The sequence below is a fragment of the Rhipicephalus microplus genome, chromosome 2 (genome assembly GCF_043290135.1).
Source record: "Rhipicephalus microplus isolate Deutch F79 chromosome 2, USDA_Rmic, whole genome shotgun sequence".
In the NCBI taxonomy this organism is placed as follows: Eukaryota; Metazoa; Arthropoda; class Arachnida; order Ixodida; family Ixodidae; genus Rhipicephalus; species Rhipicephalus microplus.
The window spans coordinates 146909311-146924593 of NC_134701.1; positions in this window are offsets into that span (position 1 = coordinate 146909311).

A 15283-nucleotide genomic window follows, 5' to 3' on the forward strand; every position below is an offset into this window, starting at 1 on the left:
GCATGGTGTATCATTCAGGCTATACTATGCATGGCTTTGGTAATTCCTATTTGTGGATAATGCATCGCAGTGGGAGGATATGTATTGAGAAGATCTTGTGTAGTTTATATTGAAATGTGCCGAAATTGTAACGTATGCATGAGGAGGTAGCATTTCAAATATTTGAAACGCGTTAAGCCGAATGTACTTATCCAGAAAAAAAGACTGCGTTTTCTGTGCAACACAAAAAGGGAACAGAAAACAAACAAACAAACAAACAGAACTTACACAGGAAAAAAAAAAGCACAAAAAGGACGTAAACCAGCTCAATGAGCGTAGGTATTACAAATATCTCGCTAAAACAGAATGTGTGTCGTCATATCATGTTCACCTTTGGAGTCACCTACATTAATTAAAGATCACCTACGTATGTTTTCGCAAGAGAAGGTCACTCGAAGGTAACGAGTCACGCCATCGGCATAGAATTCCAACTTTTGAGTTCACAGTTCATACAAGGGTGGTGATTGATTTACAGCATGAGGTAACGCCCCTCGGGCAGGTTCCACCAACACCTCAACTTTTCCATGAAGGTTTCAAAGGAAGACTTCAAGAAAGAACGAGATATTGTAAAACGTGCAAGTTCGCTCGAAAGTTTTCTAATGTGCCACACTAGCAAAGTGGACAACTGAAGGCGGCTATGTTCTTCTAGAAGTCAGAATTGGTACCACTGAAGGCTCTGGTGTAACTGTAGCAATTTAAGAGGGAAAGAATAACATGCTTTCCCTCCTTCCCATATTCAGCAAATTGCGAGTGCTGTTGCAAAAACTCATGCTATTCTAATATATATATATATATATATATGTATATATATATATATATATATATATATATATATATATATATATATATATATATATATATATATACATATATATATATATATATATATATATATATATATATATATATATATATATATATATATATATATAGCTCACAGAGGCTAAACTTTATGCTCGAGAAACAAAAATACCCCCCACATGTGAATAGTGACGCTGTTCAAAAAGCGAGAAAACTAAAGCGTGAAGACTTACTTATGAAGCGACCACCACGAAAAGACCCACAACGAACAAAACTCTGCCTGACTTACAGCACAAACTTCCCCAATGTAAACAAAATCCTTAAACGACATTACAACATTCTGGAACAAAGTGAACGTCTGAAACGCGCATTCCCATCCGCTCCAGGCGTCGTTTACCGACGACCACGTAACCTCAAAGACACCCTTGTCCACTCCCAAATTAACACATCACCCCCCAATAATTCATGCCGTCCTTGTTTAAAGCCACGATGTCTTGTATGTAAGGCGATGCGAGGAACAGACAAAGCAACCAGCACGCAATCCAAGTTTTCGATTAACATACGAGGAAACCTAACATGCGATTCCTCTAGTGTGGTATACCTACTCGAATGCAACGAGTGTGGTATGCAGTACATCGGACAAAGAGAAACACCATTTAGGATCCACTTCAATAATTACAGAGCCCATGCGAAATCAGCCCCAAGTCTACCTCTATCAAAACATCTCAATCTTCCCGACCATGCATTCGACAAACTATCAGTAACGCTCTTAGAGACGGGATTTAAATCAAATCGAGAACGTGAACAACGAGAGTCATACCTTATCCACCGATTTAATACCCTCGATAGAGGAATAAATGAGAATGCTGCTGCACTTGCAGCAATTAAAGCATTGGAAAACAATAACGACAACAATGAAAATAGTTACTGAGTTCACGGCACTGCAGCTGCGAAGGGCACTGGACAATCCAAAACAATTCCAAGTGTAACTACTCTTCCTAAATGCAGCTGTCGTCTGTTTTCTGTTTTATTTTACTACCCAATCAATTGTGCCATGCATGACATGCCCAACAGCAGCCCTGTGCGCAGCCGGGAGGCCCCCACTACACGCGTAATCCAGAAGCGGGCAAGGAATTCGCATTGCACCCGCTTGCACAGCCTACCGGAATACGGAGCAACCCTCTTTTTACGACGAAATGTTGACAGGACGCGGAGTAGTTAAAGGCTTAGAACTTCCTAAAATGCCCGCTTACCAGCCTCTGCCACAATACGCGGCACCCCTCCTTCTACGACGAATTGTTTACGGGACTCCAAGTAGTTAGAGGCTTAGGACTTCCTGAAAAGCTCTTTTTTGCCTCACACCAAACCGCCAGTGCCGGGAGGGGCCGTCTGATCGGGAGGAATGCGTTAGTGAACGGAAACATACGCAGACCGCTGACATCAGAAAGGTGAAGGGGAGAGGGGGGAGAGAGATGAAGGGGGAAGTGGAAGGAAGAGTGGAAGGGGGGTACCCGAGGGGCGTACACTGTATATTATTTTTCTCTTCTTCTCTTTTTTTCTTCTTTTTCTTTCCTTTTTCTTTTTTCTTTTTTTTTCTGTCTTTTTTCCTCTTTCCTCGCCCTCTGATTTGAGATTGTATAGAGCTGAGCACCGACAAACTGTATCTTTACTTTAATCCTGATGAAGGCCAGGCTCTAGGCCGAAACGTCGAAATAAACCACGTGTTGACCGCTCACGGAGGATCTACTGGACTATATATATATATATATATATATATATATATATATATATATATATATATATATATATATATATATATATATATATATATATAAGCTTGCAGCTTTCCGCAACTTCGTGTCAGGTGGCCAGTTTTTAAAAATGTGTGAGCGTAAAGCACAATATCGGGAAGAAGGAAGCTAATACTAAACGCAAAGCGATTGAGCTTGAATCAACACAGAGAGAAACAATCACTGAAGGTCACAATAAAAACGCCAAAAATGCAGGATTTGTGTTGTTAAGTCCAAGCCAGAACTACAGAAGCAAAGGCAGCATGGCTTGGTTTTGACAGCGCTGAGTGGTTTGTTGGAGGCATGAAAACTGGTGATCGCAAAAAAAACAACAACCTTGCTGGCCTACAGCGACAACAACGAATTCGCATGGTGGGGCTTCTGCAGTTTTGTTCGTTTCCAATAAAACAAGTGAGACTCTTGAGGTTTATCATGTCTGAAAGGTGACATCGCCCATTTTTTTGACCAAGTAGAGTAAGATTCGCATAACATGAAGTGCGTGAAAACCCGCCTTCGTGTGGGTTTTCGAAACCAAGACGTAACAATAGCAGTGGGCTATAAGCAACGTTGCCCCCCCCCCCCAACCCCCCCAAAAAACGAAAAATATCGGCACCAGTTTCTTAAGATGAGGACAGGAAAACATTCATGCGCACAGCATCAGTGCTTGCAAACACAAACTAAACAGCTCTGATTATTTTTCTGCAAAAACAAAATTGACGTACCAAAATATTCTAAACGCGAGTGGTTGGAAAGCTTGTTTATTCTGTCTTTTATTTTAAAAGCACAAGTTTACCACTACTGCGTCGTCATGAACAAGTTTATATTCCGAGGGCGTTTCATTTTTTGTTTCGCTCGATGTTAACATTGCGCTTTTACTGCGTAACAGCAACTACGAAAATGGTGAATATTTCTTGTAGCAGGACAGGTAGGCAAGCTAGCACTCTTGATTAACTTCATATACGGCTGTACCTTATTACCGTACGAGTGAAAAACTTGGAAAACGCATGAGCGTTGGCTAATGAGTAGAACAGGATGGTGTAATTGGCATGCATCACCTTCTCAATAGCTAACCTGTTTTCGGTTCCCGGTGCATGCCTCCACCGTACCGCAAGACAATGAAAGACTCTGTGCGTAACATTGACCATTTTAAGCTGTCACGAAATGCATAGATCCCTTACAGATGTTAACTGCTCACAACGTTCCCATTCCTTTTAAAGGACGGTGAAGGGCCCACTGCACGCCCGTAAGGCGACACGTGAACCTATACAGCTGCTCATTTTCTTGAAGCTTTTGCAGCTGATCAAAATCAGATAAGTTCGAGCACTTTTTAAAGGGGGGACCATTAAACAGGCGCTCGTTACTCAATCGACATGTTTTGACATCGGACGCCAGTCACCACTTCTGGAACGCAGTATATTTCTTAAAGACACCACTTCGACTACATGATATTCATATAGCGTTTTTCAAAGAAGTTTGCAGCATTGACGTGACTCTGCAGTAGAACACCTGTTCGTCGAGTGTACGGCTTTGGTTCGATTAAAACTCTAACGAAATGCTTTTGTTGTTTATTTTGTTTACGTCTTTCTCAACTTTTTGGGGCATAAACCAGGCGACAATTTTTCGCTAACGACGAACAATGCCACCACCAACCGCCACATCTTCGCCTACCACAGCACCAGAATTTCAGCGAAAAAAGCTCTTCTATGCTCTCTTGTTAATATTGGCATGCAATAACTTTATCACATAAAAAGCAGTGTTGTCACGTTTCTCTGTATATCATAGGTTTTCCACCGTTGGCCAGTATACATCCGACTTAAATTTGGTGAGACGAGTAGCTCGGTCAACTAACAAGTTTTGCTAAAAAAAAAAAACTGGTCGTCGTTCCGTCATTCCTTACTTTGAGTGAGTTATCAATTGCTGGTAACAGCTAGACATAAAAAGGCGCTAAACTAAAACTTACTGATTAAAGCAATCCCCCTTCCCCCCACGCGAAAATGGTACTCAAATATCATCTTCATAATTTGAGACTATACTCCTTAATTCTCCCAGTTCTTTTGCAAAACGTTATCTCGACAGATTGAAAATTGCTATAGGAATAAATTGCGCCGGAAAAGTCACACTACAGACAATGGACAACAGAAGCCTTTCTCAGCAGTTTTGTAGGTGGCAGGGTGGCAAAACGCGAGCTCCAATTTGAAGTGAAAACAATCCGTCTAGAGTTGTCATTGCTCTGTTTTCAGGAAGAACTGCGATGACAGGATTCTCCAAGGACTACCATTGATCTGGTAAAAGCATTCTCGCAGGAATGTGCAAAAAAAAACGAAGATATCACCATTCACGCATTTTATGTCTGCTGTATGCAGCTTGAATGCTTTACATTGACCTTCTTGAGAAGTAACTATCCTGTTTGAAAGCTAAGAAAGCATTGAATCTGTGTACACACAAAGGGATTGTCCGAGGTCATTGATCCAGCCAGAATTTACACGTGCCAGAGGCTCTCCTGACACTCGCCACCCAGGCGTTCATTGAGCCAGCAAGATAACTATCGGGCGCTGGTGCCTCTTCTATTTGGTAATTTATTTGTTTTGATGGTTTTTTCAGAAATAAAATATACTGAACACTGAACATTTAGGTGCCCTTGTGGGCTGCCTCTTGTGTTAGAAAATGGCAGCATATCCACCGAGTGAATGATGGTGAGTGGGGCGAAGCATTCGTCCGTCCGTGCGTGCATTTCTTCGTGCGTCCACACGTGCATCCATGCGTCCGCCCCTGCGTCCGTCCGTGCATCCGCCCCTGCGTCCACCATGCATCCATACGTCCGTGCATCTGTCTGTGTGTCCATTCGTCAATTTAGTCAACACTCCTAGTACCACCGTCTCGTCATTTCATTATATATTCTGCATATAGAAGCACCGCCATCCAGTGGACATTCCAAGGACTAAACGAGAGCTGGCACACGCACACATTCTTACGGCTTGCACTTCGTGTCTACTTCCCACCTTTAACCACCTTGAGTTCATGATATATACTAGTTCACTGTATTCTTGGCACTGCGACCCAACGCTCGCTAAACCTTTCTAAAACCAAGGAGGTTACACCCAGCCAGTATAACGTAGAAACCCTTTCTTGTCAGATAGTGCTCAATTTGCATGCCAATGGCTGCTAATGGGGAATGAGAGACAGGAGAATTGGGCTTCTGCTTCATGTCTACTTACCACCTTTAACCACTTCGAGTTGATGGTGTATACTAGTTAACTGTATTCATGGCACTGTGTCCCAACTCTCGCTAAGCCTTCATATAAACAAGGAGGTTACGCCCAGCGAGTATAACGTAGCAATGCTTTCTTGTCAGATAGTGCTCAATGTGCATGCCAATGGCTGCTAAAGGGGAATGAGAGACAGGAGAATTCGACATTCATTTAACGTGCGCGATGCGAATTTTCAATGCGAGGCATTTCTAATGAACTTCGGCGACTTTGAGCGTATCTATCTATCTATCTATCTATCTATCTATCTATCTATCTATCTATCTATCTATCTATCTATCTATCTATCTATCTATCTATCTATCTATCTATCTATCTATCTATCTATCTATCTATCTATCTATCTATCTATCTATCTATCTATCTATCTATCTATCTATCTATCTATCTATCTATCTATCTATCTATCTATCTATCTATCTATCTATCTATCTATCTATCTATCTATCTATCTATCTATCTATCTATCGATCTATCGATCTATCTATCTATCTATCTATCTATCTATCTATCTATCTATCTATCTATCTATCTATCTATCTATCTATCTATCTATCTATCTATCTATCTATCTATCTATCTATCTATCTATCTATCTATCTATCTATCCACCTACCACTTTTAGCTCTCCTGGTCGTTTCGATATTGGTATCGATACCGAACTTGGTATGGCACACCATGACTGTATCGAGAACGTATTTGACTAGTCATAACATGAAAGCCTGATATGTATGTCGTGAATGTCATGATTTAGATATCATGGTCTTGCAGCTCTTGCGGTGGTTTCGTTCACATGGCATGTTGCAAAACTTGCATGGTTTGACATGATAGCATGGCGCACACAAGCGATAGACTATAACTTGAAAATTATGACATGGGTGTCATGTAACAACATGACTACATGACACGCTCATGATTCACTCGCGGCCGCTTCGCAAGCGTCGCAAATACCAAACTTGGTATCATGGTATGTGAAAGGATGGCGAAGGTATGTGACGGGTGCAAAAATGATTATTATGAGATGCATGTCATGTAACAACACGATATCATGCCTCGTTCATGATGCGCTGGCGGCCGTCTTGCTAGCTTCACTTATACCAAATTTGGTATTACGGGACGTGAATGGATGATGAAGGTATGATACTGGTGCAAACATGATAAACATGAGATGCATGTCATCAAATAACATGACTACATGCTATGCTCATGATGCACTTGCGATCGTTTCGCTAGCTTCACATGTACCAAACTCGGTATCACATGACGCGAACGGACGACATAGGTAAATGACACAACCAAACAAGATAATCACGACATGCGTGTCATGTAACAACATGACTACATGCCACATTCATGATGCGCTCGCCGCCGTTTTGCTAGCTTCACATATGCCAAATTTGATATTACGTGACGCCAATGAATGACGAAAATGTGTGACTGGTGCAAACATAATAAACATGAGATGTGTCATGTGAGAGCATGACTACATGCCGCAGTCAAGGCGCCAATACATTTCGACATGACGCGGTGTGCATGCCCGCTGGCGTTCATCTCGTCGTGTCACGCCGGCGTTGCCACGGCAGGCACCGGTCCTGCCATATACTCGCAGGCGCATTTCCGATGGAGGCGGAAATGTTGTAGGCCCGTGTACTCACATTTAGATGCACGTTAAAGAACCCCAGGTGGTCAAAATTTCCGGCACCCTCCACTACGGCGTCTCTCATAATCAAATGGTGGTTTTGGGACGTTAAACCCCACAAATCAATCAATCAATATACTCGCAGGCTCACGGTGCACTGCGTTGCTTTGACGCATGCGCGTTTCAGCGCGTCCAGCATCCCTCCGTCACGAAAAGACGGAGACGCTTAGTTGTCTGGGTAACGCATCGGCATACAGTTACTCTAAGGGATCGGCGCGAAAGCGCCGGTTGCCGTGGGGCAGCGCCGACGGACGCTGGTCGCGCCTGGCGTCAAAGTGCTCGCGTTTGGCTAACGTAGCGTCGCTGTGCCCAGCGTGAACGTGCGTCAATGCTACATTGAAGTATATTGGGCCCTCCGTGATGCGCTCGCGGCCGTTTTGCTAGCTCCGCGTATACCAAGTTTGGTGTTACGTTACGTCAATGGGCGGGTAATTATACGACTGTTGCAAACTTGATAATCATGACACGCGTGTCATGCAAAAACATGACAAGATACCACGCTCATAGCGTGTTCGCTGTCGTTTCGCTAGCTCCACATATACTAAATTTCGTATCACGTGACGTGAATAGAGGACGAAGGTAAACGACACATTCAAACATGATAATCATGACCTGGAAGTCATGCACAGCATCATTTATCTACACCTCGTAACGTTGTGTTGATTTTAAAGCGACATATCAACATTTCTCATTCATGCTTCGCATATCATCGATTCCCACTGTGCGTGGGATCTGCCAATTTTTTTATTGTTCATCAACGCACAGGAGAAATCTCCCACCAGCACCACCTTGCATGTCAAAGCGTGAGACATGTTACGCACTACCATGAGGAATGAACGGGTTTCGCTTTCAGGAGCTTCGCCCTTAAAAAATACGGCAGATCCTAGGTACCATGGGAATCAATGTTATGCAAGGCATGTAGACGGAAAAAGAAGAAGAACATAAACTTTATTTGTCGAATCCAGACGATTCGAGTCCGGCGTTTTTTAGTGGGCCTGGGCACCCACCACGGATGTGGTTCCGAGACCTTGCCTCGAAGCGGCCTCCTCGGCACGCTGGACGACCCAGAGTTGTGCTGTCAGGTTCGAGCTGAGCAGTGCGGCCTTTCAACGCGAGCGGAGGCTGGCGGTTGAAGAGTGAGATGAATCGGCACTGTTATAATTGTTTACTAGGCCCTGACACGCCCACAGCATGTGACTAAGGGTGGCAACCTCGCCACATGACGTGCATCTGTTTGTAGTGTATATGTCTGGATACATGGCGTGCATGAGTCTAGGGTTTCTGTATGAATCTGTTTGTAATTGTCTGAAGTGTACCGCTTGCGTTCTGTTTAGCCTTTCGTGAGGAGATGGGTGTATGCGTCTTTGTAACTGGTAATGTGTGGTGATGTCATGAAACCTGGTCATACGATCCTCCCATGCCCAGATCTCTGTAGTTCCCCGCGAGGGCTCATCGTCCTCTGGCGATGCTCGGTGAGCGAGGCCTCGAGCAACGCGGTGAGCCGCTTCGCAGGGGGTGCTCAGTCCGGTACGTGGCGGGATCCATAACAGGTGCCTTCGGTTATCGAAGTCGACCTCTCCTGGGTGTATGAGATGTCGTTGGAGTATGTGAAACGTCTCTTGCGAGATGCGCCTTTTGGCAAAATTGCGAATTGCTGTTTGCGAATCACTAATCACGTATGTGGCATTGGTCTGTGTGAGGGCCAGTGCTATAGCCACTTCCTCTGCCGCTTCAGCGTGTGCTGTGTTCACAGTGAGGCTTGTGATGTACTTGCCACGATGGCCGGTAACTACCACCACGAAACTCTTTTTATTGGTATAACGCGCAGCATCAGCGAAAACCGCTTCAGTGTCGTTGGAGTAGCTTTTAGTAATGCGTTGTGTCCTGGCTTTACGCCATCACGTATGGTGTTGGGGGTGCATGTTGCGAGGCGATGGGGGTACGTATACTTTGCTCGCGTACCGATCTTGGAATTTCTACTTTGATGCCGTGCTGCGTATGGTACGTGATTCCAAGTTTTTCGAGTAGGTGTCGGCCTGGGTGGGTCTTGGATAGGCACTCGAGCTGGAAAACTTGTTGTGCCTCCAAGAGTTCCTCGAGGGTGTTATGCAACCCTAGCTCTAGGAGTTTGCTGGTGCTAACTCCGGGTGCCAGTCCCAACGCGAACTTGTACGTCTTGCGTATCAGGGCGTTGAGCTTGTCTTTTTCCGCAACTGTCCATTTGTGATACGGTGCCGTGTACATTAGTTGTGAAATAACGAAGGCTTGTATGAGTCGTATGACGCTGCTTTCGCGCATGCCCGCATGTTTGTTCGTGATGCGTCGGATGAGTTGCATCGTGCTGGTGACCTTTGCCATTATCTTGCGCAGTGCTTCACCATTGCCGCCGTTCTGCTGAATCATCATCCCCAGTACCCAGATCTTCTTTACCATTGGGATTGGTGAGCCGTTTGATGTTGTTAGTTTGATTTCTTGATTTTCTGAATGTACGTAGTTTTTGGGCGGGCGTCCCTTTTTCATCGGTTCATATAGCAGTAATTCGGATTTTTCGGCCGAGCAGGTGAGTCCCGTACCTACGAGGTAATGTTCCACGCAGTCTATGGCCGCCTGTAAGCGATCCTCGATCTCTCCGTCACTGCCAGTTGTCGTCCAGATCGTAATATCATCCGCGTATAGCGTGTGGTGCAGTCCATCAATTTGATGTAATCGCTTGGGTAACCCCAGCAGGACGAGGTTGAAGAGCATCGGCGAGATCACTGAGCCCTGCGGTGTACCCGAGCTTCCAATGTTGATTTGATTTGATGCTAGCTGTCCCACTCGCATGCGTGCGGTTCTTCCCGTGAGTAAGTCTCGGACGTAGTTGTACACTCGCCTTCTGAGGTTCAATCTGTCTATGTGTCGCAATATGGCGTCGTGACGAACGTTATCGAAGGCCTTCTTCAGGTCCAGGCCAAGGATGGCTCTCGTTGAGCACCCTGGATTTTCTAAGATTTGATGTTCTAGTTGCAGAAGAGCATCCTGTGTGGAGAGATGTCTTCTGAACCCAATCATTGTGTGTGGTAACAGGTTGTTTGTCTTCGAGGTAATCTGTTAGTCATTGAGGAACGCATGTTCCATCAGTTTACGTACACATGATGTTAGGGAGATAGGGCGCAGGTTCTGCAGCTGCAATTCTTGCCGGGTTTCGGTATAAGTATGATCTGCGCTTCTTTCCATGGCTGGGGTAACTTTCCACGCACCCAACACTCGTTATTATAATCTTTGAGTTTCTCTAGCGATCTGTTATCGAGGTTGCGCAGTGCCCTGTTCAATATTAAATCTAGGCCTGGGGCTGACTTGGTATTGAGTTTGACGAGGGCCGCCTCGATTTCGGAAATTGAGAATTCTGCGTCTAGGATGGCATTGCCTTTTTCCCTGTAGTCCGGATGTACTTGCGGGGGCGTTTGGGATATGTAATGGAGTTCCACTTCCCGTAGGAAATCTTGCTCCGTTCCCCCGTAAGCGTGTATAGTTTTGCATATGCCTTGCCTCTGTGAGGTCTTGGTGTTTGCGGGATCTATGAGGTACCGCAGTATCTGCCACGTGCGACTCGTAGTGAGCTGACCATCCATCTGCGCGCCTTTCTCTTCCCATTGCTGTTGTTGCAGGTTAAGAGCGTGCTTTTTTATTTCTTTGTTGAGCTGTGCTATTCGTTTTCGCAGTCTCCAATTATGTCGTTGTCGTTTCTAGCGGCGATGCAGTTGGGTCTTGGCTTGCCACATGTGCAGTAACCGGGTGTCTATTCTATCAAGCCCAGCTGTTGACGGCATCATTTGCGTCGCCATATCGATGTCACGCTGAAGTTGGTCGGTTCATTGCTCAATGTCTTTGATGTTTTCAATCTGTTGCTTGTCTCGATTTTTTCGTAGTAGTTCCCAATTGGTGATCTTCATTTGGCGACCGGCATTGTGTTCCTGTGGGCCGCTTTGTGCTTCTATAGAGATAATGTAATGGTCACTGCCCAAGTCTTGCATGGTGTTTCTCCAAGTCACCTTTCGTGTATTGCACGTAAAGGTAAGGTCAGGCGTGGTGTCAGTGCTGACGCTGTTGCCCTGCCTAGTTGGTGCCGCTGGGTCAGTGACCAGCTCAAGGCCGGTGAGTTGTGGCGTTTCCCACAAATGCCAGCCTTTTGGCTGATCTTGTTTGTAACCCCACGCCGTATGCACCGCGTTGAAGTCGCCTCCAATAAAGAGTTGTTGCCCCTGGACGATATCGAGTGCTCGTTTGAAGAGGACGTGAAAGCGGTGTTTGCGGCATCTCGGACTGCTATAGACGTTGAGTACGAAGATGCTGTCGGGCGTCTTACGCGGTGGAATTAGCTCTACGAGGACGTTTTCAATTTCCTTGACATGGGTGTCGTGTTCGATGACCGTGAGCTTTCACTTGACCAGTGTGGTGACGTTTGGATTTTCCTCCTTACCTGGTATAGACTGGTACCCTGAAAGTTTGGCGGGGCCGTTTGTTTCCTGCAGTATGATGACGTCTGGGTGTTCGGGGATCGTTTCAGGTATTGTTGTAGGTGCGCTCGTTTGTTTTTGTAACTTCTGCAGTTCCACTGCCATATTGTATGTTTTTGTTTCGAAGGATGTCTTGCCATGGTTATGTGGTACTACAAGTGTGGCGCCGCTTCGCTATGCGACGTCACCAGCGCGCTGTTGGCAGCTTCTAATTTGGACAATCTGTGTTAAATGCTCTCCAAGCTCTTTTGAATCGTACGCGTGATAGTCGCGGTGATAGTATCCTCGAGACTGCTCATGCGAGCCTCGACTGCCTTCACTCGGGTGTCGTCTGTTTCTGCGCGCGTACGCTTGGAACGTACTGAGTTCTTAAGGGAGATAGCCAGCCCGCGTTTAGTATCAGGGCCTTCGACCTCCCCATCCTCTACGAGTTCTTGTGTTTCCTGCATTGCCTGTTGATCAGTCTCGCTGTGAGCGGCAGACTGGAGCTTTTCTATGAGTTCGTCCTTTGCGTGAATCTGTGCCTGCATGCATTCAATTTGTTTTTGCATAGTTTGTATCGTCTGTGTTAACTGAGCTATCTCCGCCTCTATTTTAGTGTGTATTTTGCTGCCAGCCTCCGCGTTTGTTGCGCGTTTTCCTATGACCGCATCTGAAAATCTCACCGAATCAGTTGTCTTCGCGTCCCTCGTTGTGGTCCGTCCAGGTGTTCGGCTGCGAGCTCGGCGTTGCTGCTGCTTTCGGGGTCCCGGTGTGCGGCTACGAGATCGGGAGTGGCTTCGACTGGGTGTCCTGGATCTTGAGCGAGGCTTGCTGGTGGAATAGTTGGTGGCAGTGGCCTCTGCCTCCTCGTTGGCCCTGCGTCGTTCCCATTGTCTCTTCGTCACGATGTAGGGCATTTTGTACCTTGCACGGCAGTTGCGGTCCGCCGTCATGTGTGCGCCCCCGCTCAGCTTGCAATAGGGGGAACACTGGTGGTTGGGGCCTGGGTTAGGGGCTTCACAACCACGACACACTTTGTCCTTGGGCTTTGGGCACACGTCCATGCGGTGACCAAGTCTCCCGCAGCAGTGAAACATGTCAATTTGCTTGCGATACAAGGTGAAACGAAGGAGAGCGCCGCCATAATTAACGTGAGTGGGCACTAGCGATCCTTCAAACGCCACTATGACGGTCGTGGCGTTACTGAGCCGTTTGGCTGCCAGGGCGTAAGGGTTACGAGCGTGAACGATGCTGGTATGAATGAACTTGGCGTCTTCTTCCAACGGGATGCCCTTGATTATTCCCTTCACCGTGCTGTCGGGGGCCGTCTCGTACGCACTAACCTCGTGGTGGCGGTCGCCGATGGTGATGGCTTGAAGCTGTCTGTACTTATCGGCGTCAGAGGCATGTGGTGTGCTCACGACGATGATGTTTGGATGGTTGTTGGAACACACCGTGTCCTCCCCTGCTTCATGAGCCGGTACGTTGGCCACGCGGTGAATCGCCGATGCGAGGCGCACGGTTCCAGTGGTGGCCACGTCGAGGCCTTCTCGTGGTCGTATCACGATCTTGAAATCGCTCCGTGGGAGTAGTGACATTTTGCTCTTTCTAATGACTTGCTGCTTGATGTTACACGGTTGTCGACGCGTACGCTGTCGGTTGAAGTCCGCTCCCTCGCCGGTGCAGGAGGGGGCTCCGTTCTGGGTGTTGCTCTGTGCGTTTGCGTGGTTAACTTAGGTCTTAGATTCGTTGGTGCACCAATACGTGCCCTCCAGAAACTCTTCGGTGGAGATATCCTCCCCGTTCACTTGGACTTCCATCGTTGTTGGGCGAAGAAAGCGCCCGCGTCGGAGGAGACGCTGAGCGTGTTTCGTCGGGTGGCCGGCTTGCGTGAGCGTCGGGCCAAAGGGGCACGGGTTGAAAACCTCTCAAAACCAGCAAAAAGTCTTTTCCCACCTTGAATTTTGGTATCAGTGGAATCCTGGTCACTTTCCGCACGCGTTGTTGTAAAATTCATGGACTGAATCATGTACACGGAAGGTGACAGTGTTATATTTTTATTGAGAAAGACGTTACGAACTGGCGCTAAATATATGTACAATTGTTTTCGGCGCAGACAGGAATCGCAAATGTTTTATTTAGCAATCTCTATACGGATGTGCAGGGATTTCAACAGACACATGGGTATTGAGCGCACCAGTGCAAACAGGCTGATATATAGCGCTTGTGCTCGCAAAAATGGTAGACACCACTATATATATCTGCATAGGTGGATGGTGCCTGACTACAATGCACGTTAACCCGCCGTGACAGTGGTTTAGTAGGAGTACATATGTAAGGTTTACAAAATTAGATAGTCAGCACTGCACGCACAATTGATGTCTGAGGAACATATTAAATCTGTTCCAAGACGTGACGAGGTTCTATGCTAATATACTTGATTACCACGCAGACGTCTGGCTTCGCCCCGCCGTGGTGGTCTCGTTGCTAACGTACTCGGCTGCTGTCCCGTAGGTCACGGGATCGAATCCCGGCTGACGGCGGCTGCATTGCCGATAAGGCGAAAATGTTTTAGGCCCATGTGCTCAGATGTGGAAGCACGTTAAAAACCCCAGGTGGTAGAAATTTCCAGAGCCCTCCACTACGGCGTCTCGGGTAATCATATGACGGTTTTCTGGACGTTAATCCCCACCTATCAGACTACTGGCTTCGATTCCTGATGAAACTGTGATAGTTATTCTTTGTATTCGTGAACTGGTTCATCGCTGATGACGTTGGCTTTGTGATAACGCTCTTGCGTTAAGAAAAAAAAAACGCCAGGCCTGCGTGAAAGGCGCAGCACAGTCACAGCGAAAATTAGAAGAGTAGCCTTTCAGAACCTTTTCTAAACACTCATTGGGTAACTGCTGCAGGTACACTTGCTTGATGGCCACTACAGCATTAATACTAAAACTTGTAGGGTAGTCGGATGGCATTCGCCATGCTATTTGTCGTCATTCTTTTTAGAACCGCGGTAACGGCTTAACTATCGGAAGGAATCTTGTGCTATTTGTTCATAGTGTGCCTGACGACGATGAATTACTATGCCTGAAGTGGGTATGCGCCAAACCTAATAGCTGAACAAAAACAAGCTATTTCAATGAGTTGGAGCATCGGACGACCCACTCGTTACGCTATTCACATTGTCCAACGACTGCATGTTGTTTCGCT